The sequence below is a fragment of the Theropithecus gelada genome, chromosome 16 (genome assembly GCF_003255815.1).
Source record: "Theropithecus gelada isolate Dixy chromosome 16, Tgel_1.0, whole genome shotgun sequence".
Lineage (NCBI taxonomy): Eukaryota > Metazoa > Chordata > Mammalia > Primates > Cercopithecidae > Theropithecus > Theropithecus gelada.
Genome location: NC_037684.1, coordinates 42,000,584 through 42,026,479, shown reverse-complemented (window position 1 = coordinate 42,026,479; position 25,896 = coordinate 42,000,584). Strand labels below are relative to the sequence as shown.

General features: G+C 44.4%; 1 protein-coding gene and 1 pseudogene across 2 annotated transcripts in view; both read left to right on the top strand.

Annotated features, from left to right (window-relative positions):
- Positions 1–25,896, top strand: part of FAM20A (FAM20A, golgi associated secretory pathway pseudokinase) — a 61,399-nt gene that overhangs the window by 13,773 nt on the left and 21,730 nt on the right. The gene's annotated exons all lie outside the window — the stretch shown is intronic.
- On the top strand, positions 20,389–21,685 carry LOC112609211 (annotated as a pseudogene).

Below are 25,896 nucleotides of genomic sequence, written 5' to 3'. Positions count from 1 at the left end.
GGAGATGCTATGCCCAACTCATCCAAAAGCATTATTTACTCATTAAGGTACAAATTAACAAGCTGATGAACCAGAATGCTCAGGCCCTACTGAAGATGTGAAGATGATCAGCAGGCTTCTTCTTGTCCTTTGGGTCTGCTTTCAAAACTGCCCACTCAGAGAGAAATTTCCTGTCCTGCTGACCCACAGGGGTCCCAGATGTTGTCCTTACCAAGCGCTGTTTTATTTTCAGCTGGGCTCTTAACGCCACTTAAAGCCTTTTTGTGTATTGATTTGCTTAGTGTATAGCCTCATTAGATCTTAAGCTTTTTGTTTCTTGGTTTTTGTTTTTTTGAGATGGAGTCTCACTCTGCCTCCCAGTCTGGAGTGCAGTGGCACGATCTTGGCTCACTGCAACCTCCACCTCCTGAGTTCAAGCGATTCTCCTGCCTCAGCCTCCCAAGTAGCTGGGATGCGCCACCATGCCCGGCTAATTTTTCTATTTTTAGTAGAGGCAGGGTTTCACCATGTTGGTCACGCTAGTCTCAAACTCCTGGCCTCAAGTGATCCACCCGCCTCAGCCTCCCAAAGTGCTGAGAATACAGGCGTGAGCCACCGCGCCCGGCCAGATCTTAAACTCTTCAAGGGTTGGATTGGTTTGAGTGGTGGCTCTATTTTACATTCCTTAGGATGGCCCTTGAGGTAGGCCAAATAATGGCTCCCCAAATGATATTCATGTTCTAATCCCCAGAACCTGTGACTATCATCTTTTTTTTTTCTAAAATGGAGTCTCACTCTGTCGCCCAGGCTGGTGTGTAGTGGCACGATCTCCACCTCCTGGTTCACACCATTCTCCTGCCTCAGCCTCTCAAGTAGCTGGGACTATAGGTGCCTGCCACCACGCCCGGCTAATTTTTTGTATTTTTTAGTAGAGATGGGGTTTCACCATGTTAGCCAGGATGGTCTCGATCTCCTGACCTCATGATCCACCTGCCTTGGCCTCCCAAAGTGCTGGAATTACAGGTGTGAGCCACCGCACCCGGCCGACTATCATCTTATATGGTTAAAAAACAGGTCTTTACAGATATAATTAAGACTCTTGAGATGAGGAGATCATTCTGACTTACCCAGTGACTCCTAAGTTCCATGTCAAGTGTCCTTATACAAGGAAGGCAGGAGATTAGACACAGACAGAAGAGGAGGAGGCAATGTGACCACGAAGGCCGAGAGTTGAATGAGGTGGTCACAGGCTGAGGAACACCAATAGCCACCAGAAGGCAGAAGCAGCAAAGAAGGGGCTTTCCCCTAGAGTCCCCAGAAGGAGCACAGTCCTATTGATACCTTGGTTCCAAACTCTCAGACTCCAGAACTGAGATAATACATTTTTTGTTATTTAAGCCACTAAGTTTGTGGTAATTTGTTAGGGCCCCAACAGAAAACTAATAGAAAGATGGAGGCTTCTTTGTGTCTTCATTGTTGTAACCCAGGTATCTAAAATGCTGTTTGTATATGGTAGGCACTCAATAAATGTTTGGTAAATGAATGGCTAAGAGAAACTTGGCAGTCAGGCAACTCTGGGTTTAAATCCTGGCTCTAATCCCAGCACTTTGGGAGGCTGAGGTGGGCGGATCACGAGGTCAGGAGTTCAAGACCAGCCTGGCCAACACGGTGAAACTCTGTCTCTCCTAAAAATTTTTAAAAATCAGCTGGGCCTGGTGGTGTGTGCCTGTAATCCCAGCTACTCAGGAGGCTGAGGTAGGAGAATTGCTTGAACGGGGACCCGGGAGACGGAGGTTGCAGTGAGCCTAGGTCATGCCACTACACTCCATCCAGCCTGGGCTACAGAGTGAGACTCTGTCTCAAAAAAAAAAAAAAAAAAAGAAAGAAAGAAAATATCCTGGCTTTTCCACATAAGTGCTATTAGGGCCAAGGCTCATTTCCTCCAAGCCTCAGTTTCCTGTTCTATAAAGTGGGATGTAATGTGGACCCCAAGAGGTGGCTGGGAAGATGGAGTCACATCATGTACAGAATGCACTGAGCAGGGTGCCTGGTTCCCTACAGCACTGATCATCAAGCAGATAAAGGACCACTGCTAGTTGATTATGCTTTAATATTCCTCCTTACAGCTTATCTGATACTCATCAATACGCAGCCTTATCCATTTATGTTTGATGTTTGGGTTGATGAGGAGGAAGGAATGGCTTTTGTGGCCTCCCGTTGCCAGGGAAAGGCACCAGTGCTTCCAGCCCAGCCATCGCCCTCGCTTGACTTAGCTGTCTCTCATGCTTCTAGAGAGACAAAACACACACATCGATCTCTCCTCCGTCACTTCGACTTCAATTCCCTAATGCTTGCAAATGGGAAGAAAACACAGAACACAACCAATCTACTTATTTTGGAAACTCTGCCCCCCTTCCCCTCCTACATACACACCCTTCTCAGTGCAAACTGCTGAGCCCATGTTTCTCAATGACTTTCCTTGAAATGACAGGAATTCTGCTGATTCTAGGAACAACTCTTTTTCTTTTACTAAAGCATTTACTAAACTAGTTAAACAGGCTAATCTCTGCTCCCTGGAGACCTTCCCTTCAAACCGTGCCTCTGGTGACTCGGTGAGACTTCGATGGCAGGTGACACTTGTGCAGCACTTATTCTATGTTAAGCACGGTGCTGACCACTTCACACACCACACATTTAGTCCCTGCAACAACTCCGTAAGTAGGTACAGTCCTTATCCTCATTCTCAGATGAAGAAAGTAGCTCAGACAGGGTAGGTTACACAAGAAACTGGGCTTTGGCTGGGCACGGTGGCTCATGCCTGTAATCCCAGCACTTTGGGAGGCCAAGGCAGGCAGATCGCGAGGTCAGGAGATCGAGACTATCCTGGCCAGCATGGTGAAACCCCGTCTCTACTTAAAATACAAAAATTAGCCAGGCATGGTGGTGCGCGCCTGTAGTCCCAGCTACTCAGGAGGCTGAGGCAGGAGAATCACTTAAACCCCGGGGGGCAGAGGCTGCTGTGAGCCGAGATCATGCCACTGAACTCCAGCCTGGGCAACAGAGCGAGACTCTGTCTCAAAAAGAGAAAGAAAGGAAGAAACTGCATTTCAGAGATACCTTTTCAACTCCAGAGCTGAAACTCAACACTGAGTTTAACTTTATTTCATGCCTGAGCCCGGGTCCTGGAAACAAATTTGAGATGAGATTTGTGTCCGGGAGGCTTAGCGGGCAGTGTTGTCACAGTACACCCCTTTGCATCAGGGCCCAGCGATTATGGAGGCCGAATTACTCCCAGTCCCCTGCTCTGGGAGTGTACGTTGCTTTGCCTTTCTGGAGGGCAAGTTGGCAATAAGCATCAGACGTTTTAAAAATTATCCTACTCATCCATCCTTATGCACCATTTTTTAAAATTTTTATAATAAAGTTTTTTGGTTTTCCTAATCAGGGGGATAAAATCATATTCGGATGTCATACTCGGGTCCCATTGCAACGCTGCCTCGTACTAGCAGTGCCACCTTGGAGGTGTCATTTGTGCTGCCTATATCTGGTTCCCATATGTTTACAATGGCGGTGATAATAATAATACTGACCTTATAAGGAGTTTCTGTGGGGGTTAAATGAGTTAAAAGGGCACAGTGCTTAAAACTGCCTGGCCCCGTGTGAGTGCCACGTAAGAGGTAGTTAGCTATTTTCCTCATTCACACTGCAGGCCCATTTTGGGACACTGGTTCCTCTCGAGTCTGATTTTTGCTCACCAGGGCAGAAGTCCACGTGGTTTCCACCCGGGGACAATCCATGATATGCCCCTTCTCATTCAAGTCCCCTCCAGTTCAGGGCCACTCCAGCTCAGAAGCCCCAAGCCCCTCTCTGGGCAGGTTTCACTCAAGTGCTGAGCCAGGGCTGTGGGTCTATGAGGTCAGGATGAGGTTAAGGACCCAGTTAGCTGGAGTGGAAACAAGGGGTCCATTGCAACATAGCATAAAACCAGCTCCCAGAAGAGGAAGCAATTGTATTTTAACGAGAAGGGAATGAGTTTGTGTCGGGAAACCAGCCCATTTCGCAAAAATCTCAGCAAAATCTTGGTACAGTCATTGCTTTCTCAACAGCAAACAGTTAATTAGGTTCTGTGTCTCTCCCCACCCACCACCAGCATGATCTTTAACAAGGCTCCAAGGAAATTCAAATTAAATTCTTGACAAAGTATTCGTTTCTTTTCTCTGCAGCCAATGTGAAGAGCAGAAAAAGCTCAGGTCACAACCCTGGCTTTTAGTCCTCCTTTCCACTTATTATGTTGTTACTTCCACTTTGTGGACCTTAATTTCTTTAAGAGCTTGAGGAGAGGAGAATAAGATAATAAATGGAAAGAACCTAAAATGCCTTTATAATGAGATTTATGCAAATGCAGATTATTAATAGTATTAAATCAAATGACACATCCTATGCTCGATAAGTACCAAGAGGCTGTGGCAGAGGCATTTACTGTTCACCAAAGTCCACTTGTTCTCCCGTATGTTCCAGCCCCCAGCAGTTAGATGGGGTCATGCGACTAGTCCTGGCCAGTGGGTTATCAGTTGATGTGACCTGCGTCGCTTCCTGCCAAAGCACTGGAGAGCTGGCACTTCATCTTCCCATTCCTCTCTTTTCTTGCCCTGATGACTGTGAAGACCATTTGTTGGGATCTTGGTGTGTTCATCAAGCTGGATCCTTGAGTCAATGTGTGGAGCAGAATCCCTACTGACCTTCATGAGACAAGTAGCAAGAGTGAGAGATAAGCTCTTGTTTTGATAAGCCACTCAGATTTCAGGATTAAGTTGTTACTCTAGCAGAACCTACCCTACTCTCACTCAATAGGTAAATGAATTCAGATGGATTTTTGCTCTACAAACTCAAAAGTGAAAATAACGTAGCATTGTTTTATTTCTCAAAAGTCCAGTCACCTTAGACTCTAGGCCCTCTTTTCTGTTTGGTTGGCTAGAAATTTAGTCTGAGTCATCACAGGATCTCCTTACCCCAAGCCCCTCCTGTTGTTTCAATGTCCTTAGGGCTTCTCAGAGCACAACATTTGACAGGGACTCGTAGTCCATGTTCCATCACCTGGTCTCGTGCAGGTGGGTGGCACTGTTGGTTCTGCATCAAGTTCGAGCACAGGATTATTGGCTGAGGCTGGGTTTCTGGTGCCTAAAATGAGTCTTTCTCTGCACACACCTAACCGTTCCCCAGCACATTGGGTCACCTCCAAGAAACAGGCCAGACACGCTTCTTCATGCACTTTCACATTCTCTGTTAAAACCCCCTGCCTAACAGATGCCTTCACAAACCCTAGATTTTATTTTATTTTATTTTTTTTTTTTTTGAAACAGAGTCTCACTCTGTCACCAGGCTGGAGTGCAGTGGCATGATCTCGGCTCATTGCAACCTCCACCTCCTGGGTTCAAGCAATTCTGCTGCCTCAGCCTCCTGAGTAGCTGGGACTACAGGCGCCCGCCAGTAGGCCCAGCAAATTTTTTTTTTTTTTTGTATTTTTAGTAGAGACGGGGTTTCACCATGTTCACCAGGATGGTCTCGATGTCTTGACCTCGTGACCCGCCCTCCTTGGCCTCCCAAAGTGCTGGGATTACAGGCGTTAGCCGCCGCGCCCAGCCGAGCCTAGACTTTTTTTTAAAAAAAACCCTGGGGAAGGAGTTAAAGAAGCCTGGCTACCTGTCTAAACTTCCGCTTGGTCCTGGATCCTAAACACCCTCTGAGGCAAGGAACACAAAAGCCCAGCTATCTTCTGAGAACAAGGGTGGGTAAAATTCCGGAAGAACAAAAAACACGTTAATATCTCAATAAATTATCCTCCCACATGGGTGACTGATCATATGCTGAGGAGGAAAGGAGGCCAACATTGCAATCATGCTCTCAGTTTCCAGATCAGGTGGAAAAATAATACCACGCAAATTAGCACTAGCTCACAGGCCAAGGACTTGAAGGAATTTAATCTGAGTGAACCACAAGGAAATTTGCTTATGAACCATGAAAATATGTGCCCCAGCCTAACCCCCTATTGTACCCACCTACATGCAGATTCCTCAACATTCAAATCCAGCTCCCTTTCAAATGCCCATGCCTGTATGATAGGCAGTAAGGCAGAATTCAGACACTTTTGAAAATAAATATATTCTGGTAAACCTTTGATTATTAGAGGACCCAGGGGTGGATTTTTAAAGCTCCTGCTTTGTCTTGATATTGCTCAGAGTATTGCCTTTACGCCACATTTCTTCTTTTTGCTTTCAGGAAAGTGGTAGAGGAAAGAGAGGACACCTGTCTGTCCAGTGTCACTTGCTAATAGAGTGTGTGTTTGTGTGTGTGTGTGTGTGTGTGTGTGTGTGTGGTATGTGAAACATATATTTATTTATTTTAGGATTACACAGTTGGAAGATTGAAAAGAACCACAATTATGACATTTAAATGAATCAATATTGCATCTTTTGCAACTAACATGTGTTAGTGTTTTATCAATACGCTTGTTAGGTTGGTAGAAGTCTGACAACTAAATGCTTCCTGACTCAAATTGGTTTTATTTAAACAATTAAGTAACATTTTTAATATTTTGCTGTGCAGAAGCTACAGAAGGAGTGGAGAGGCTCTGAGGAACGCTTTTATGCTGTCTATGGAAAATATTAAATTACACAGAGTCCAAAATCCATCATAGCAATTTTCAGGCCATCATCAGAGGATTAAGTGCTTTATTTGCTCATTATTCTATGGCTCTAGCCCAGGATTTCTAACTCAGCATTACTGACATTTGGGGCCAGATAATTTTATCTCGTGCAGAGCTGTTCCTTGCATTGGAGAATGTTTAGAACAGCCCTCAGCACTCTCCCCACCAACTATGACAACAAAATATGTCTCCAAACATTGCCAAATGTCCCCTGAGGAGTAAAATCTCCCCCAGTGGCGAACCGCTGGTCTACAGCAGGGAGGAAACAGTTCTGCCTAAAGGGAGATTCTGCAGCTGCAAGGCCGCTGTGCTGTGTGAATCATCACATCACAATTAGGTTGAGGAGCTCCGCAGTCCAGCGTTAATATTTCATGTTTCCCAAAATGTGTCGTGTGCCGTACAAAATAGAGAGGAACTGGTGTGTGCTATGTAAGGAAATGGTTTAAGAGATGCCCTCTGAGCAGGAGACTTCATGGCAGGACTTCTGCAAGCCTTGACTGTCTTTCTGCACATGGCCACTCTCGCAGAGTGGTTACCGTTTGCAGCTCTAAGTTTATTTGTGTGGAGCTAGATGTTTTGGATCTTAGCTCTATAGCCAAAACAAGAAATCTGGGAAACTTGGCCCGGATAGAAGACATCTGCTAGTTCCCTGAATCGACTCTGGGGACTCTTAGATGAGGGATCATTCTTTCATTCTTCTCCAGGGAGTCTGAAAGTTGTTGTGAGGGTAGAGAAGCAGATTTTTCACTATAGCCAGAGTCCCAGCTCCTGGAATGTCCCTCCTGGCCTGCCGTAGGCGGATAGCTCTGTCTGGGGCCATTTTGACTCAGATCTGTTAGGCTATCCAAAATCAACAGGGCTGAGCAAAGTCAACAGGGCAAGTCTAGCCACTTTGATAAAACCATTTGAAACAATCATATTTTGATTCCTAATTTTTTCTCAGATTGCCTCATCAGTTAAGCAAGTCGCTTTGTCCCTAGGTCCCTGACTACATGTAACTAAGATTTTCTGTGATACCCCCTACCAGGTATCTGAAAGATGTCTACAGCGAGGATCTCCCTGCCCAGACTGAGCACCTTCACAGCATTTATGGACTTACAGTTCTCTCTTCCTGGGGAGGGAGCTGGGACAGTCAAAAGGGAGCCTTGGGCTCAGGGCAGCATGAGGAGCCAAGAGGTGCCAAATGGACCATGATGCAGTCAGCATATAGGGTCATGATGAAAAGCTTGGCCTAGGAAGCCAGTTGGCCAGGTCCAAATCACTGCACTGTGCCTGCCACTCACCAGGCAGGTGACCTTGAGCTAGCTAGCTCAAGTCAGTTTCCTGACTTATGTCAGTTTCCTCATGTGTAAAATGGGCTAAGAATGGACCTGTCTTACGGGGCTGCTGTGAAGTGTCATGAGCCAGTGCATGCGAAGTCCTCATAAAAGGTGCTGGACAGAGCCAGGGCTCCAGAAATGGTGACAATTATTACGTGCAAGGGTGCAGGGGATCAAAGCAAAGAGTGCTTGAGGCAGGTATGGGGGCAGGGTCTAGAGAGCCAGAGAGGACCATGGCACCACGAATTTGGAGCTGGCTGAGCACTGGGCTTTTGTGCTCTTATGGGAGCTAGTCCCATTGGCTGGCCAGACCTATTTAAAGGGCTCAGCATGCAGCCAAGTTTCAGAATTCGGGATGAGATGAAGAAGCAAGAACCTCTCTCCAGCCTAACACCATCCACTTCCCCGAGGTTAGCTCCTGGGCAAGGGAAAGGCCATTCTTAGGGGGCACCCTTTAAACCTGGTTCTCAGAAACAGCAGCAATGCCTAAACACCACGCCCTGCCTGGTGGTTTCCATTGGTTCCATCAGCTGTAACTGCCAATGGCTGATTGTGTGTATGTGTGTATATATACACACATAGTATAATATATATATTTTATATCTAATATATATACAATATATAATATACATATTTTATATCTAATATATATACAATATATAATATACATATTTTATATCTAATATATATACAATACATAATATATATATTTTATATCTAATATATATACAATATATAATATATAGTGTGTGTGTATGTGTGTATATATATGTAAAGTGAAGACATGGTCTCTCTGTGTTGGCCAGGTTGGTCTTGAACTCTTGGCCTCAAGCCATCCTCCTGCCTTGGCCTCTCAAAGTGCTAGGATTACAGGCATCAGCCACCGTGCCTGGCCTGCTTGTATATATGTAAAAGCCACCAAAACACACAAACTGAGTGGCCTAAAACAACATAAATGTATTCTCTTACATTTCTGGAGGCCAGAAGTCTAAGCTCAAGATGTATGCAAGGCTGTGTTCCCTCCTGAGGCTCTAGGGGAGAATCCATTTCTTATCTCTTTCAGCCTCTGGTGACTCCAGGAATTTCTTTTTTAAAAACATATCGATACGTAATCATTGTACCTGTTGACTAGTGGCCACCTCATTGCCAGTCTCTGCCTCTGTGGTCATATCACCTCATCCTCTTTTCTCTGTCTTCTTCTCTATGTGCCTGTTTTCTAAGGGTTCTTGTCATTACATGTAGGGCCCAGCCAAATAAGCCAGGATCATCTCAAGATTCTTACTTTATTCATATCTGCCAGCCCATCTGGACACATAGGGTATGTACAAGTCCCAGAGATTAAGACACAGATCTCTTTAGTCATCATTATTCAGCCTACCCCAGGGACCATCCTAGGGAATGCCAAATAGAGCTCTTGACTTCGCCTTGGTAAGCAGAATTCAGGTAACTGGGAAATTAAGCAGGAGTTGGAAACAATTCTTCACAGTGCTCCTTCCCCTTTGCGAAGGATCAAGTTACCAATACAGAGTCCCAGAAGTCATAGTAACAATAACTCACATGATGCTATGGTTTGAATGCTTGTCTTCTCCAAAATTCATGTTAAAACTTAATCTCCAATGTGGCAATATTGAGAAGCGGGGTCCTTAAGAGGTGATTGAGTTATGAGGGCTCTACTGTCACAAATGGATTAACTCATTTATGGATCCATGGATTAATAGATTAACAGGTTATCATGGGAGCGGGTCTCGTGATACTACAAGAAGAGGAAAGGGAACCAGAGCTAGTACACTCAGCCCCCTCGCCATGTGATGCCCTGTGCCACCTCAGAACTCTCCAGAGGATCACTTAAGCCTAGGAGTTTGAGACTAGCCTGGGCAACATAGGGAGACCCTGTCTCTACAAAAATAAAAAAATTAGCCGGGCATGGTGCCACACGCCTGTGGTCCCCGTTACTTGGGAGGCTGAGGTGGGAGGATCACTTGGGCCTGGAAGGTTGAGGCTGCAATGAGCCATGGTAGCACCACTGCACTCCAGCCTGAGTGACAGAGTGAGACCCTGTCCCCCCAAAAAAAATAACTCTAGAGAGAGTTCCCACCAACAAGAAGGCTCTCATCAGATATGCCCCTCAACCTTGGACTTCCCAGCCTCTAAAACTGTAAGAAATAAATGTGGCTAGGTGTGGTGGCTCATGCCTGTAATCCTAGCACTTTGGGAGGCCGATGCAGGTGGATCACCTGAGGTCAGAAGTTCAAGACCAGCCTGGTCAACATGGTGAAACTCTGTATCTACTAAAAATACCAAAAAAATTAGCTGGACTGGGCATGGTGGCTGGCACCTGTACTCCCAGCTACTTGGGAGGCTGAGGCAGGAGAATCACTTCAACCCAGGAAGCAGAGGTTGCAGTGAGCCAAGATCACACCATTGCACTCCAGCTTGGGTGACAAGAGCCAAACTCCACTGAAAGGAAGAAGAGAAGAAGGGAAGGAAGGAAGGAAGGAAGGAAAGAAGGAAGGAAGGAAGGAGGGAGGGAGGGAGGGAGGGAGGGAGAGAGGGAGGGAAAGAAGGAAGGAAGGAAGGAAGGAAGGAAGGAAGGAAGGAGGGAGGGAGGGAGGGAAAGGAGAGAGAAGTGTTATTTCTTATAAATTGCCCAGTTTCAGTTTCAGGTATTTTGTTACAAGCAACAAAAAATTGACTAAGAGACATAAACTTTAACTCATTTAATTCTCACTAAAATTCTATAAGGTGGGTACATTTATTATCCTGACTTTTCACATGAGGTGAGGCACAGAGAGGTTAGATAATTTGCCCTAGGTCACACAGCTGTGAGTGGCAGAGCCAGGACTCGGGATGAGGGATCTGTGTCTCCCACCCTTTCCCCTTTCTAGATTCACAAACCCATCACTAATGGTGACTCTGATTTACAGATACAGCAGCATGGCCACCTATCACCTGCTCCTTAAAAATCAAGCTCTAATTCATGAGCTAGCTGAAGCAGATATTCTTTCAGGGCTGGAAGGACAGCCTCCAAAGGGTGGGTGCAGTTCTCTTTGGGGAGGGGAAATGCGAAGCAATTGGGAGCTCACTCCGGGGTCTAGCAGATCACTGCAGCTCCAGCCCGCTCACATTGCCTGGGAGGTTTGGTTGGACTTCCCTTGGCCTCAAGGACACAGAGATAAATGGGCGAGGAGGCAGATGAACAGAAAGGGAAGCAATGAGAAATATGTTTTTGAGCCCATGAGATGGAGCAGTGGGAAGAAGTCAGTCAACAATTCTTAAAACAAAAAAATAAATAAACAAATTTTAAAAAAAGAAAAAAGAAACAATTCTTCAGCCTGCTTATGACAACCCATAGAATTCTGATGATGAGTCAGCTCGTTCTGCTGAAGATGCATTTTGGGGAGAGTTGATCGTTCTGCATAATCCTATCATGAACACAGGCAGCCAGTACAAACGCAGTGCTGAGGTTTCAGAAATGAAGCGCATTCCAACAGTGAACACCAAAAAGCCATTTCCAAATCCCATGCCCTTCTTGGCCCAATCACTCCTACTCAGTGTTACTGCTCTGATGTTCTCATACTCAGAAACTGGTTAGAAGAATCAAGAAAGTCCACTGGATAAGGACCCAGACTTAATGTCTCTGAAAGTGCTCAACAAATACGTCTGGATTGTGAATTGCACAATTGCCTGTCAGAAGCAGATTTACCATGAAGCTGATGAAGCCTCAGCCCACTTCCCCTCACTTCCCCTGTGGATGCTGAGTACTGTAGAGTTGAGAAGGGAGCCAGGTTACAATCAAGAACTATTTCTACATACAGCTGGGCACTGTGGCTCACACCTGTAATCCCAGTACTTTGGGAGGCCAAGGCAAGTGAATGGCTTGAGCCCAGGAGTTCAAGACCAGCCTGGGGAACATGGAGAAACCCTGTCTCTACAAAAAGAAAAAAAAAAAAAAATACAAAAAATAGCCAGTTGTAGTGGAATGCACCTATAGTCCCAGCTGCATTATATATATTATATGTATATATACACACACACATACACACACACACACACATATATATTTCCACACAAGTTTGATAACTCAGAAAAAAAGCCTTCAAGGCACCAGTAGTTTGTTGATTCATTTTCATTCTAATAAACAGTTACTCTCATACCTGGTTTTGTATTCATAATTTTGTACTCTTTTTCTTAAAGATGGCCCTCCAGATCATATTAACTTCAGGTCTCACAAAACCTGAATCCTTCATGTCACAGGAGAAATAGAACAGTATGAAGGAGGATTCTTCCAAACTCATCACAGCCATGGGGGAAAAAAAAAAGAACCTTGAGAAAATGTTCTTTCTAGGACTCACGTCAAGGATAAGAACACTGAAAGAGACATATGGATCAAACAGATGCAAGATTTAATTTAAAAGCCAAGTGCTATAGAAGTTCACTATAATGCTTTTCTAATTGTCTGTGTGACAGAGTGCTCTCGAAAATGTTTTAAATGAGTGAGACCAACTTTAAGAACTCCATGGATAGGATTCAAGTGCACTTCCTGTGTTCAAGGGGTTTTCTTCCCCAAGTTTTGATACTAGTCTTTTGGAGTATGATGGAGCTTTGGCAGCAGGAAGCGTGTTCAAGCATCTAATAATCAGTTATTTATAGAATATTTACTGTGTGCATAGCACTTCTGAGTGCTCCTTCAAATACTGAGGAGGATGCAAATGAAATCCAGGGCAGTTCCTTGCCCTCAGGAAACTTGGAGCTTAATTGATAAGAAAATATGTGGCTCCAGCCCTTTCGCTGTTGTTCCATTTCTCTTCTGATGGTATAGCACAATGAGCACTAATTCAGTTTCCAACAAAGAGATTTTTCCTGAGTGCCTGACAACCCCATTCTCATTTTCCTCTCACTGTTTGGGATCCTAGGCCCCAATGACCAGGGCTTCATAAACCTCTGCAGGTCAACCATCCTAACCCAAGTGATGGGACTGGGGGGACCCCATCATACCTCTCCATCTGACACAGGAATGTTGCTCAGAAATGAACAGCTCTAGGAAATGTGCAGGGGTTCAAATAATTAGAAAATACTTAATGGATTATCACCAAATTCCTCCCCAGGAGACCTCAGTGTGAGCTCTCAAAACAGAAAGAGTGCCATTTCTCATAAAAGCTTAGTAACCAGTGAATTTAGCAAATTATAAACTCTGTGGCATGCAATTTAAATAGCTATACTTGAGAAGACTTGGCATCTCTGCTTTTGGAGCAGAATTTGTGGCCAGATGCCAAAGGGAGACTAGTTATTTCAGCAGAAAGGACAGAAGTTATTTCTCGTTAGCATTTCAGTTCATCCTAACTCAGGAAAGCCCCAGGAAATTTAAGAGATGACAGAGTTGGAAAGAAGGAAGAATGGGAGGTAGGATTTCTGGAAATTTTAACATTATAGCAAACATATCATATCCAGAGAGCATGCAGATCAACTTCTCTTATACTGGGCTTGAGTAAGCTTGTGGTTCCCATTAGCTGTCTTTCCAGAAAAATACAGAAGGTAGTTCTCCTAAAGCTATCATCCACTAGGTGTGAGATAAGGAGCACATTAATTCATCCAACTAATATTTATTGAGCATCTGTTGACCAGGTGTGGTGGCTCACGCCTGTAATCCCAGCACTTTGGGAGGCTGAGGCGGGCAGATTACTTGAGGTCAGGCGTTCAAGACCAGCCTGACAAACATGGTGAAACCCTGTCTCTACTGAAAATACAAAAATTAGCCAGGTGTGGTGGCAGACGCCTGTAATCCCAGCTACCTGGGAGACTGAGGCAGGAGAATCGCTTGAACCTGGGAGATGGGGGTGGCAGTGAGCTGAAATCACGCCACTACACTCCAGCCTGGGCGACAAAGCAAGACTCAGTCTCAATATGTATATATATATTTATTGAGCATCCGTTATGTGCTCAGGATGCTAAGGATTGAAGGGTTAAGCAGAAACAGAAATAGACTCTACCTTTGTGGTATCTGGGGTGGATGAACACAAGCAAATGTGAAACTGTAAGGGCAGCATGGATAAAGGAGAGAGATACTGTGCAATGAAACACAGAAACAGAGATGTGGGACCTGTCTGGAGGCCAATGCAGACTTCCAAGGAATGAAGGCCTGAGCTGGTAGACAAATGAGAAGGATGTAAGGAGGCAAAGATGAGGAAAGTGTGCCCCACGCCAAGGAAATAGCTATTCCAAGCACCCATGGTGGATAGATCATTGCCTTTGTAGCTGGGGTAGAAGAACATGAACCTAGACCACTGAGTCCAATAGAACTTTTCACAATGATGAAAATGTTTTATCGTCTGTGCTGTGCAAAAGGGTAGCCACTAGTTACATGTGGCTACTTAGCAATTAAAATGTGGTGGGTGTGGCTGGTGCAACTTTAATTTTTATTAGTTTAAATGTAATTCGTCACATGTGGCTAGTAGCTGTTGCATATTGGCCAGTGCAGGCCTAAGGAAGCTTGTTTTTATTTAACATCAATAAAGAGACATTGAGTGCTTCTGAGCAGGAGGCTAAAGGATTAGATTTGCATTTTGAAAAAGCAGTCATTCTGGTTACAGTTAGGAGTGCTGATCAAAGACAGTCCCGATGAAACTTCCAGTTAGAAGACTATTGGAAAAGTCCAGGTGACAGGCTAGAGTGATGGTGGTAGAGATGAGGGGTGGACAGATCAAGAGCTATTAAAGGAGATAACGTCTACACAGTTTGGTGATGCAGGGGACATTTGGGGAAGGGAGAGAGAAATTTCAAGGATAACTCCTGGAATTCTGACTCAGCTGCAGGTAGCTTCTGTATGCTTTGTGGCTGGTGGCTAAGACACTGACCTCACCCTTAGAAAGATCTAGAAGTGCTTGGGAGTTTTATTCTGTTAGAAACTCCCCACCCCTGCTCCCACCCCTACCCAAAAGATTTCCATGTCAAATCCCTGGAACCTTTGAATGTAACCTTATATGGAAAAAGGGCCTTTGCACATATGATTCAGTTAAGAATCTTGAGATGAAGAGATAATCCTGGATTATCTGGGTAGGTCCTCAATGCTTGCACAAGAATCCTTATAGGAGAGGAAAGAATAAACAGAAGAGGAGGAAACAAGGTCACCACAGAGGCAGAGATTAGCATGACGCGGCCACAAGCCAAGGGATGTCTGGAACCACCATAAGCTAAGAGAAACAAGGAATGGATTCTCCCCTAGAGAGTGAAACTCCCCCAGAGTCTTCAGAAAGCATAAAGTCCTGAAAATACCTTGATTGTGGACTTCTGGCCTCCAGAAGTATAACACAGTAAGTTTCTTTTATTTTATTTATTTATTTATTTATTTATTTTTTATTTTTAGAGATGGAGTCTCACTCCGTCACCCAGGCTGGAGTGCAGTGGCGCAATCTCCACTCACTGCAAGCTCCACCTCCCGGGTTCACGTCATTCTCCTGCCTCAGCCTTCCGAGCAGCTGGGACTACAGACACCAGTCACCACGCCCAGCTAATTTTTGTATTTTTAGTAGAGACAGGGTTTAACCGTGTTAGTCAGGGTGGTCTCGATCTCCCGACCTTGTGATCCGCCCACCTCAGCCTCCCAAAGTGCTGGGATAACAGGCATGAGCCACCGCGTCTGGCCATTTCTTTTATTTTAAATGATTGAGTTTGTGGTCATGTGTTATGGCAGCCTCAGTAAACTCAGACACTCCCCCTGTTCTCTCTTTCCCCAAGAACAGTCATAGCCAATGACTGATTGACCAGAGTAAGAGTATGTATTAGTCCATTTTTGCACTGCTATAAAGAAATACCCAAGACTGAGTAATGTGTAAGAAAAGAGGTTTAACTGACTCACAGTTCCGCATGCCTGGGGAGCCTCAGGAAACTTACAATCATGGCGGGAGGTGAAGGAGAAGCAGGTACCTTCTTCACAAGGTGGCAGGAGGGAGTGAGCGCAAGAACAAGGCAGTGCCACACTAAAACCATCAGCTCTCTTGAGAACTCACTCACTATCATGAGAACAGCATGGGGGAAGCCCCTCCCCCGCCGTGATCCAGTCACCTTGACCTTGTCCCTTTGTTGACATGTGGGGATTGCAATTCGAGATGAGACTTGGGTGGGGACGCAGAGCCAAACCATATCAGAGTACAAAGGCTCAGCTCCTTTGCTTCAATGCAGGACAAACTTTCAGGTATAACAAGCCTAATAGCTCCCCAAAGGGTCAGACCAAGACTAGGACTTCTTTGTCTGGCTTCTTCCTCCCCCGTCCTCACTTTCTTACTAGTTTCTCCAGGGAGCGCCTTCATAATAAATCACCTGCTCCTAAACCCAAAGTCCATGGCCAGCTTCAGGGAGAACCTGACCTATGACAGGTGGCCTTCACTGGGCAGAACAGAAGCCACACTTGAGGCCCAGGCTTAGAGAGACAATCAAGAGTTTAGTTTTAAACATGTTGAATGTGGATGCTTTTAAGGCAGGGGTTGGCAAACTGTGGCCTGCAGACCAAATCTGGCCCATGACCACTTGATTTTGTAAAAACAAACAAAAAAAGCAGCATTAGAACAGCTTTGCCTGTTCATTTACAGATTGCCTAAGGCTCCTTCCGTGCAATAACAGCAAGGTTTGGACAGCTGAGACAGAGACCATATGGTCCACCAAGGCTAAAATATTTGCTATCTTGTCCTTTACAGATATGAGCAGCGGAATTTGTGAGTCTACAGCTGAAAGAGCTGGAAGAAAACGTTTATGAGTCCTTTGCACACAAGTGATCATTGAAGCTGGGGGGTGGATGCAATCACATCCAAAGCAAAGCTAGAGGGAGAAAGAAAAAGAGCCAGAACAGAAGCTTTCAGAATTGTAGTATTTAATGATGGACCAAGGTAGACTGAAAAGGAGACACAGACTAAGTGGCCAAAGATGCAGAAGTAAATCCAAGGAAGTTCCTTAAAATTTGAAACATCCGAAAAACATCTTTCATGTTGACCATTTATTATGTCTGAAGACAATGAAAGCTTTTATTTTCTTCTGGAAAGTCAGCATTTAAAACTACCCATCAAAAGAAATGTATTTTCTCCAGGGCAATCAAAATGATTTTGAATAAAATTATTATGGAGTTAGTTTGTTCCAATGCAACTAAAAACAGAGAGAGATATATTGTATACCTATGCAAACCCTTAGCTCTGAACTATCCAGTGATGTTCAAACTCATAGAGAAGTGTCTAATCCTGACTAACCCTTTTGCCATTTTCCCTCTTTGACCCTGCTGTACCATTGCCTCACTCCTGGGGAATTCCTTTATTTAGAAAGTTTTCTTTGTACACAACTTGGAGCGAAATACTCTGAAAAAGACCATATTTGTCTTGGATTATAAACCATCAAACCCCTAAAATATTTCATAACCCACTAATACCAAAAATATACTCAGGCCATAATAGCTGCATATGTCAGTATAGTGGAGAGCTTCCAACTTCTTTCCATAATAAACTTTAAGTACCTTCTGTGCACAAGGTGCTGTGCTAAGTTTTGGAAGGGGCACAAAGTTGAGTAAGACATTGCCTCTGCCTGGCCTCAGTTAGAAGAAACGAGAAATGTGCCCAAATCACTATTGCTCAAAATATGGTAAGAACAATAAAAGAAATTGGAGTTTTATGAAAATTTGGGGGAGTGAGAAAGAAAGCTCACATCTGGTTGGTTGTAGGACTGGAAAAGGTTCAAGGAGGAAGTTCCATGGGAGTTTGGCTGGGAGGAATTTCTGGAGATGAAAATGTAGAAGAAGGCATTCCAAGGTGATGGAACAGCATGAGGTGGGAGGAAAGTACAGGAACACTAAACATAGAACTTAGGTAGGAGGGCAACGGGTGGGGAGGAAGATTTAAAAAACTAAAACATTTGGGGAAATGCTAAAGTAGGAATTTGGATGAGAGTTCATGGACAGCGAGGACCTATTGAAGGATTACGTAGGAAGGAAATAAGTGCTTGGAACTGGCCCTGGACAGTGAATTTGGCAGTGAAGGAGGCCTGGAGTGGAGAAGGGAAGAAGACTGAGGTCGTGAATATCAGTAAAGAGACTATTCCAGGATCCAGATAAGAGGGTTAAGGCACAGGCAACAGAAAAAAAAAAGTGGGGGGAGAAATTAAGAGGTAATGGATGGCCAGGCATGGTGGCTTATGCCTGTAATCCCAGCACTTTGGGAGGCAGAGGCAGAGGCAGGCAGATCAGTTGAGGTCAGGAGTTCAAAACAAGCCTGGCCAACATGGTGAAACCCCATCTCTACTAAAAATAACAAAAGTTAGCAGTGCATGCTGGCATGCACCTGTAATTCTAGCTACTTGGGAGGCTAATGCAGGAGAATTGCTTGAACCCAGGAAGCGGAGGTTGCAGTGAACCAAGACCGGGCCACTGCACTCCAGCCTGGGCTACAGAGCAAGATGCCATCTCAAAATTAAAAAAAAGAAAACAGGTAATGGAGGTTAAACTCCAGGATTTAGAAATGACTGGGAAAAGGCAGGAACCAAAGATGTTTGTGCTTTGTAGCTGGGAGAACTTAGAACTTAGCTCTATAGTTTTGGAGGGGAACAAGCAGGGGTCTCAACTTCCCCTTCTGCTACTGCCCCACTTCTCCACTATAACACCCATTGGAGAGGATTGCTGTGTCTATATTTGCATGGTCAGGTATCAAGATTAGTCCAAAGGGGTCTGACCTCAACCCACAAAGAACTGTTCAATAAAACAGCCATAAATCTATGCTCTAAAACTCAGTTGGAGGTGGGAGTCCAATCGTATTCCTTCTATTTCCTCAATACAAGGAAATTGATGCACTGGGGAAGATTTTCAGACCTGAAGCCATGTGGTTAGTGACTAGGAGCATGGGGAGCCGCCCAGTCTTCTGAGAACCTTCCAAATCCTCCCTGAGCCCTCTGAGTCACAGCCATCTCCCCTCCCTGCCTGGAGCACTCTCAGCACCCCAGTGACTCTGCCCTCAGGGTCCCAGAAGAAAACAGGGTACAGATTGGCAACCTCCTCATGCCTTCAGCTCCCACATCCCAGGAAGCAAATGTAACTCCAGGCTCCCACTTAAGCCACCTAAGCTCCATTTCCAGGCTTCCTGCCTTCCCCTATGCCTGCAGACACCCACCTCCTAAGGCCCAAGCCCAGACCTGCCTTGGTTTTCCCTCTAATGCCTTGATAACCTGCCTATTGCTTACTCTGCACACCAAGAGACCACAGAAAAGCTACAGCAGGATTCCAAGGTCCCTTGGATGATCTGCAGTCTCACACACATGCCAAGGCATGCAAACGGTGGTGGTGTCTAATGCAAGTATGACATAGATGCCATTCCCTTGCTTATGGAATGTTCCAGGGGATTTTGCGGTGGCTTGCAAAGCTGGTTGTTTCTGGTTACCCAGTAGAACGGTGTTTTTGAAAAAAATCATCATCCACCTGGTCTCTCATCTTTATAAGTGGTAAAAATCCTAATTAAAAATAGCCACCATTCTTGGATGCCTACTCTGTGGTTGAATATTACTGCACTTAATTCTGATGGTATACAACGAGGTAGTATCAGCATTCCCCATTTCCCACAATGGGTAGACTGAAACTCAGAGGGCTTAAACTACTTTTTAAGCCTGTACCTTATCTTCAGTCTTCTCATTTGCAAATTGTGGACAAGAATATGTATTTCGTTGGGGGCTGCAGGATCACATGAGACATTGTGTTCATAGCAACAACACTAGCATTGATTTTTGATGCTCCACTAGTGAGGGGCAGAACCAGGTCCTTGTGACACAGACTCTGCATCCATTTCTGTTATTGCACTACTGATTAGTTCTTGTTCGACTCGCTGTGCATTCGGTGACCCTCTCACCTCATTACAATAGGGGTCGAACTATGTCATTGTCATCATTGTCACCAACCAGTGACACCAAAACAGAGCCCTCTGTTTGGCCTTTGTGCTGTTTATCCTTTATTTGGGAGAGTCAAAGAAAGGTTAATGCTAGAGATGGAGACATTTGAGATGGTCCTTGAAGGACTTCTGTAGGTGAAGACTGGTAGTGAAATGGACTGAAATCTTGGAAGCATCCTAAGAAAAAGAGTTAGGGAGATTTAGAGAGGTTAAAAAAAACAACAACGGTAACTCTAAGTTAGTCTGGTGATGAAACAAAGGTACTGCGTGATAATGAAGGTTATTGAGAAAGATGCCTGTCATGTTGACTCACCTATAAGATCATCTTAGGAAAGTAGTTTTGTTTGTTTAAGAAAAAAAAAAGTCAGAGGTAAGTGCTGGGCTCGGCGCTCTGCTCCTGGAACTCCCACAGGACTGCCTGGGGACAGGGACTGCTGTGGCGCTCGGTCCTCCACTACGGACCTCTCCTGAGTGGGTGCACCGAGTCATGGAGGGCGCAGAGCTGGCCGGGAAAGATCCTTTCCGCATGGCTGACGCTGGTTCTCGGCTTCATCCTTCTGTATTCGGTCTTCGGAGTGTCTCTGGGCATCTCTGAGATCTACATGAAGATCCCGGTGAAAACTTTAGAGTGGGCCACAATACGAATTGAAAAAGGAACCCCAAAGGAATCAATTCTTAAAAACTCTGCTTCTGTTGGTGTTATCCAAAGAGATGAGTCACCCATGGGAAAAGGGCTCTCTGGTCTACGAGGAAGGGACTTTGAGCTGTCCGACGTGTTTTATTTCTCCAGGAAGGGATTGGAAGCCATTGTGGAAGATGAAGTGACCCAGAGGTTTTCCTCAGAGGAGCTAGTGTCATGGAATCTCCTCCCAAGAACCAATGTAAATTTCCAGTACATCAGTCTGCGGCGCACTATGGTGTGAGTGCTGGGCGTCATAGTGAGCTATTGTGTCCTACTGCCTCTGAGGGTTACCTTGGCTCTCATTGGGATCAGTTTGCTGGTTATAGGAACTACACTGGTTGGGCAGCTGCCAGACAGCGGCTTCAAAAACTGACTGAGTGAACTGGTCCATCTAACTTGCTGCCGGATCTGTCCGCGATCCCTCTCTGGTACCATTGATTATCATAACAAGCAGTACAGATCCCAGAAGGGAGGCATTTGTGTTGCCAACCATACTTCCCCAATTGATGTTTTAATCTTGACAACAGATGGATGTTATGCTATGGTTGGCCAGGTTCTTGGTGATTTGATGAGAATTATGCAGAGAGTTATGGTCAAGGCTTGTCCTCATGTCTGGTTTGAATGCTCAGAAATGAAGGATCGACACCTGGTTACTAAGAGACTAAAAGAACATATTGCTGATAAGAAGAAATGACCCATATTAATTTTTCCTGAAGGAACTTGCATCAACAGTACTTCAGTCATGATGTTTAAAAAGGGGAGCTTTGAAATTGGAGGAACCATACATCCAGTTGCAATTAAGTATAACCCTCAGTTTGGTGATGCATTTTGGAACAGCAGTAAGTACAACATGGTGAGCTACCTGCTTTGAATGATGACCAGCTGGGCCATTGTCGGTGACGTGTGGTACATGCCCCCCATAACCAGAAAGGAAGGAGAAGATACAGTCCAGTTTGCTAACAGGGTTAAGTCTGCTATTGCTATACAAGGAGGCCTGACTGAACTTCCCTGGGATGGAGGACTAAAGAGAGCAAAGGTGAAGGACACCTTCAAGGAGGGGCAGCAGAAAAATTACAGCAAGATGATTGTGGTTAATGCTTGAATGAACCACAGGGACTCAAGGAGATGGGGCATTGTGATCTGAAATTGTGGGTCACAGATCACGCAAGTACAAGAGGAAATTTTTTTTTCTTTTTTTTCTTTTTCTTTTTTTTTTTTGAGACGGAGTCTCGCTCTGTCACCCAGGCTGGAGTGCAGTGGCGCGATCTGGGCTCACTGCAAGCTCCGCCTCCTGGGTTCACGCCATTCTCCTGCCTCAGCCTCCCGAGTAGCTGGGACTACAGGCACCCGCCACCTCGCCTGGCTAGTTTTTGTATTTTTTTTTAGTAGAGACTAAGTTTCACCGTGTTAGCCAGGATGGTCTCGATCTCCTGACCTCATGATCCACCCGTCTCGGCCTCCCACAGTGCTGGGATTACAGGCTTGAGCCAACGCGCCCAGCCTTCTTTTTTTTTTTTTTTTTTTTTTTTTTTTTTTTGCCAGATCTTGGAAATGCAATTCAAATGAGAAGATGCAATGCTTTAAAAAAAAAAAAGAAAAAGAAAAAAAAAAAGGTGGGGGGATGGAAAAGGATGCTAGATGGGGAGACACATGAGGAGTGAGAAAGAGGTATGCAAAAACAACTTTCAATGTAATTTGTTTAATTGCACAATTACAGAAATACATGAAGTAAAAATGAAGCTACTCATGCATACCCCCAAGGGGCACCATCATTGAGTTTGGTATGTGTTCTTTTCATGCACACTAAATGTGTCTATGTCTGTATAAGCACCTGTATATGATATTTTTAGCAAAAAGAAAAAGACCCACTCTACAACTGTTCTGAAATTAGACATCTTTCTACGTCACTACATATAGAGATATCTCTTAAATACCCCTGTCCTAGACATTTCTCTTTTCTCCAGATTTTACAGTTACAAACAATGGTGAACATCTTTGAACATATTTTCTTGCAGAGTTGTGCAAATCATTCTACAGGATAAGTTGCAGAAGTGAAATTGCTAAGTCAAAGGGTACACTCATTACACGTTTTGAAATGTACTGGGGGCCGGGTGCAGTGGCTCACGCCTGTAATCCCAACACTTTGAGAGGCCAGTGGATCATGTGAGGTCAGAGGTTCAAGACCATCCTGGCCAACATGGTGAAACCCCGTCTCTACTAAAAAAACAAAAATTAGCCAGGCATGATGGCATGCACCTGTAATCCCAGCTACTCAGGAGGCTGAGGCAGGAAAATTGCTTGAATCCAGGAGGCAGAGGTTGCACTGAGCCAAGATCATGCCACTGAACTCCAGCCTGGGCAACAGAGGGAGACTCCATAAAAATAAAAAGAAAAAGAAAAAGAAAAAAAGAAATGTACTGGGAAATTACCCTCTAGAATGATGTGCCAACTACACTCTCGTCAATAATTCAAGAAGGCATTATAATAACGCTACTTGATAAGCCTGTTTAAAACTTTTTAAGGTTTCCATTTTGAAAGGGTTTTTATAATTTGTGAAATTCATGTGGATAAGTATACAAGTTGGACTATATAGGAAAACTCTTAAAAAAAAAAAGCAATAAAAAAGACTAGCCCCACCAGCTGTTAAAGTGTTTTATCACGTTAAAAAAGTTCAACAGCATTTCCTTGGAATATGGCCAGACAGAACATGAAACAGAATGGAGCTTCCAGAAATAGACCCAAATACGAATGGAAATGTTTTATCTGATAAAAATTACATTTCAAATCAGTGAAATTAAAAAATAAATTTGTTTAATAAATGATTGTTAGAGAACTAGCTAGTCACCTTGGAGGGCGGAAAAAGGTGAACCCATACCTAACACGTTTTATCTATATAAATTCTAGACCTCTCAGATATTTAAATGGAAAAAAAGATTATGTTTTTAAAATAAAAATAAATGTTAGTAAAGTAAGGGAAAGCCAGCTGGAGACATACAGACCTGGTCAACAATTTGCCCTTGCCCTTGGTTTTCATCAAATGAAAGCTGAAGCAGCTTTAACATTTGTCACTTTGGGTAATTATACCAACAGTACAGATTGCTCTGGAGGGGGTGCGATGGAGTGATGGTGGCTGGACTCCTGAGCCTGCTGCTGACCTTTAGGGGAGGAATAAGTTTCAGTCCCCTTCCCCTACGCCAAGCTGGAAGGCTGGCTGAGGGCTTGCTGTCTTGGGAGAGAAGTCCCAGCCATCTTTCTACTGCTCTTGGAGACCAAAGTCTTAAAATAATAGGGTATTCTAGCTGGGTGCAGCGGCTCATGCCTACAATCCCAGCACTTTGGGGGGCCAAAACAGGAGCATCACTTGAGCCTAGGAGATCGAGATCAGCCTGGGCAACATATGGAGACCTGTCTCTACAAAAAATAAAAAAAATTAGCCAGGCATAATGGCACGTGCCTGTAGTCCCAGCTACTCGGGAGACTGAGGTGGGAGGATTGCTTAAGCCCAGGAGGTTAAGGCTACAGTGAACTGTGACGGTGCCACTGTACTCCAGCCTGGGCAACAGAGCAAGACCTTGTCTCAAATAATAATAATAATAATAATAATGTGTTCCTTTGCTTTGCCTTGTCTCCTCCATTCATATACATCCCCAGAGTAATATGTGTGCAGGGAGATTTAATATTGCCTCACATTGACCAGCTCACTTCTTCATTTGCGTTAACAGCACAGGGCAGAGAACACAAACTGGATGTCAATTGTTGTTGTTGTTGTTGTTGTTGTTGTTGTTGTTGTTGTTTGGCCCACACAGGATATTTTTTAATTTGAGTCAACACTTTTTTTTTTGGACTTGTATTTTAGAATCAGGGGTTCATGTGCAGGCCTGCTGCAAAGGTATGCCATGGGATGTCAAGGTGTACAAATGAATCTGTCACCAAGGTAACGAGCTTAGCACCCGATAGGCAGTTGTTTCAATCCACCCCCCTTTCCCTTCCCCCTCTAATAATCCCCAGTGTCTGATGCTCCCGTTTGTGTCCATGTGTACCCAGTAGTTAGCTCCCACTTGTGAGTGAGAACATGCAACATTTGGTTTTCTGTTTCTGTGTTAGTTCACTTAGGATAATGGTTTCCAGCTGCATCCGTGTTGCTGCAAAGGACATGGTTTCATTCTTTTTTTATGGCTGCATAAAATGGTGTATATGTCCCACATTTTCTTTATCCAATCCATCATGGATGGGCACCTAGGTTGATTCCACGCCTTTGCTATTGTGAATAGTGCTGTGATGAAAATACAGGTGCGTGTGTCTTTTTGGTAGAAAGGTTTATTTTCCTTTGGGTATATGCTAGTAGTGGGATTGCTGGCTCAAATGGTAGCTCAACTCTTCATTCTTGAGTTAACACTTGGAAGGAGAATCCGAATCCTGATCAAAGTCTGGATTCTAGCTTCTCTTAAAAACTAGAATAAATGATTTCCCTGGAAATTATAAGTTTCATATGAACAGAAACATTGTAGATCTGTACACAGCCCTAGCTCCAAAATATAAATCAGTATCTAGTATCTCAACAAATAGTTAATGAATGAGTGAATGGATGAATAAACAATGTCAGAACAACTCTACAATCAGCTGAAACTTAGTAGCGGCTGTTCCCCTTTACATGGAGAGTGTGCTCTCTAGTTTGCCACACTCCCCACCCCTCCTGCCTGCATTCTTCACTCACGCTGTCTGCCTGTTTCTGTAGGTATTCTGTAGGTATTTAAGTCTGTGGACCCTCTTGCCATGATAGTTCTGCAGCCTGTACCTGTTTTGTTAAGTGACCCTGGGGAACTCAGAAATATAAGTCCCATCTGAAAGCTGATTAACCACTTTAATGACAAAATAAAAATCTAAAACTTACGTGAGGGGCAGTGGCTCACACGTATAATCTCAAGAATTTGGGAGACTGACGTGGGAGAATTGCTTGAGGCCAGGGGTTCAAGACCAGCCTGGGCAACAAAACAAGACTCTATCTCTGCCAAAAAAAAAAATAATAATTAATTAGCTGGGATTTGTAGGGCATGCCTGTAGTCCTAATTGCTTGGGAGGCTGAGGCAGCAGGATTGTTCAAGGCCGGGAATTCGAGACTGCAGTGAGCTGTGACTATGCCACTGCACTCCAGCCTGGATGACAGAGCAAGACCCCCATCTCTAAACACAACAAACAAACAAGAACACTTATGTGAATAGTTTTCTAGAGCTAATAAAAAATATTACTTGGGGTTATTATTAAAAGAAATAAAAGCATATGCTTAAAATAAGAGCATGTAGCTTTTGAGCCTCT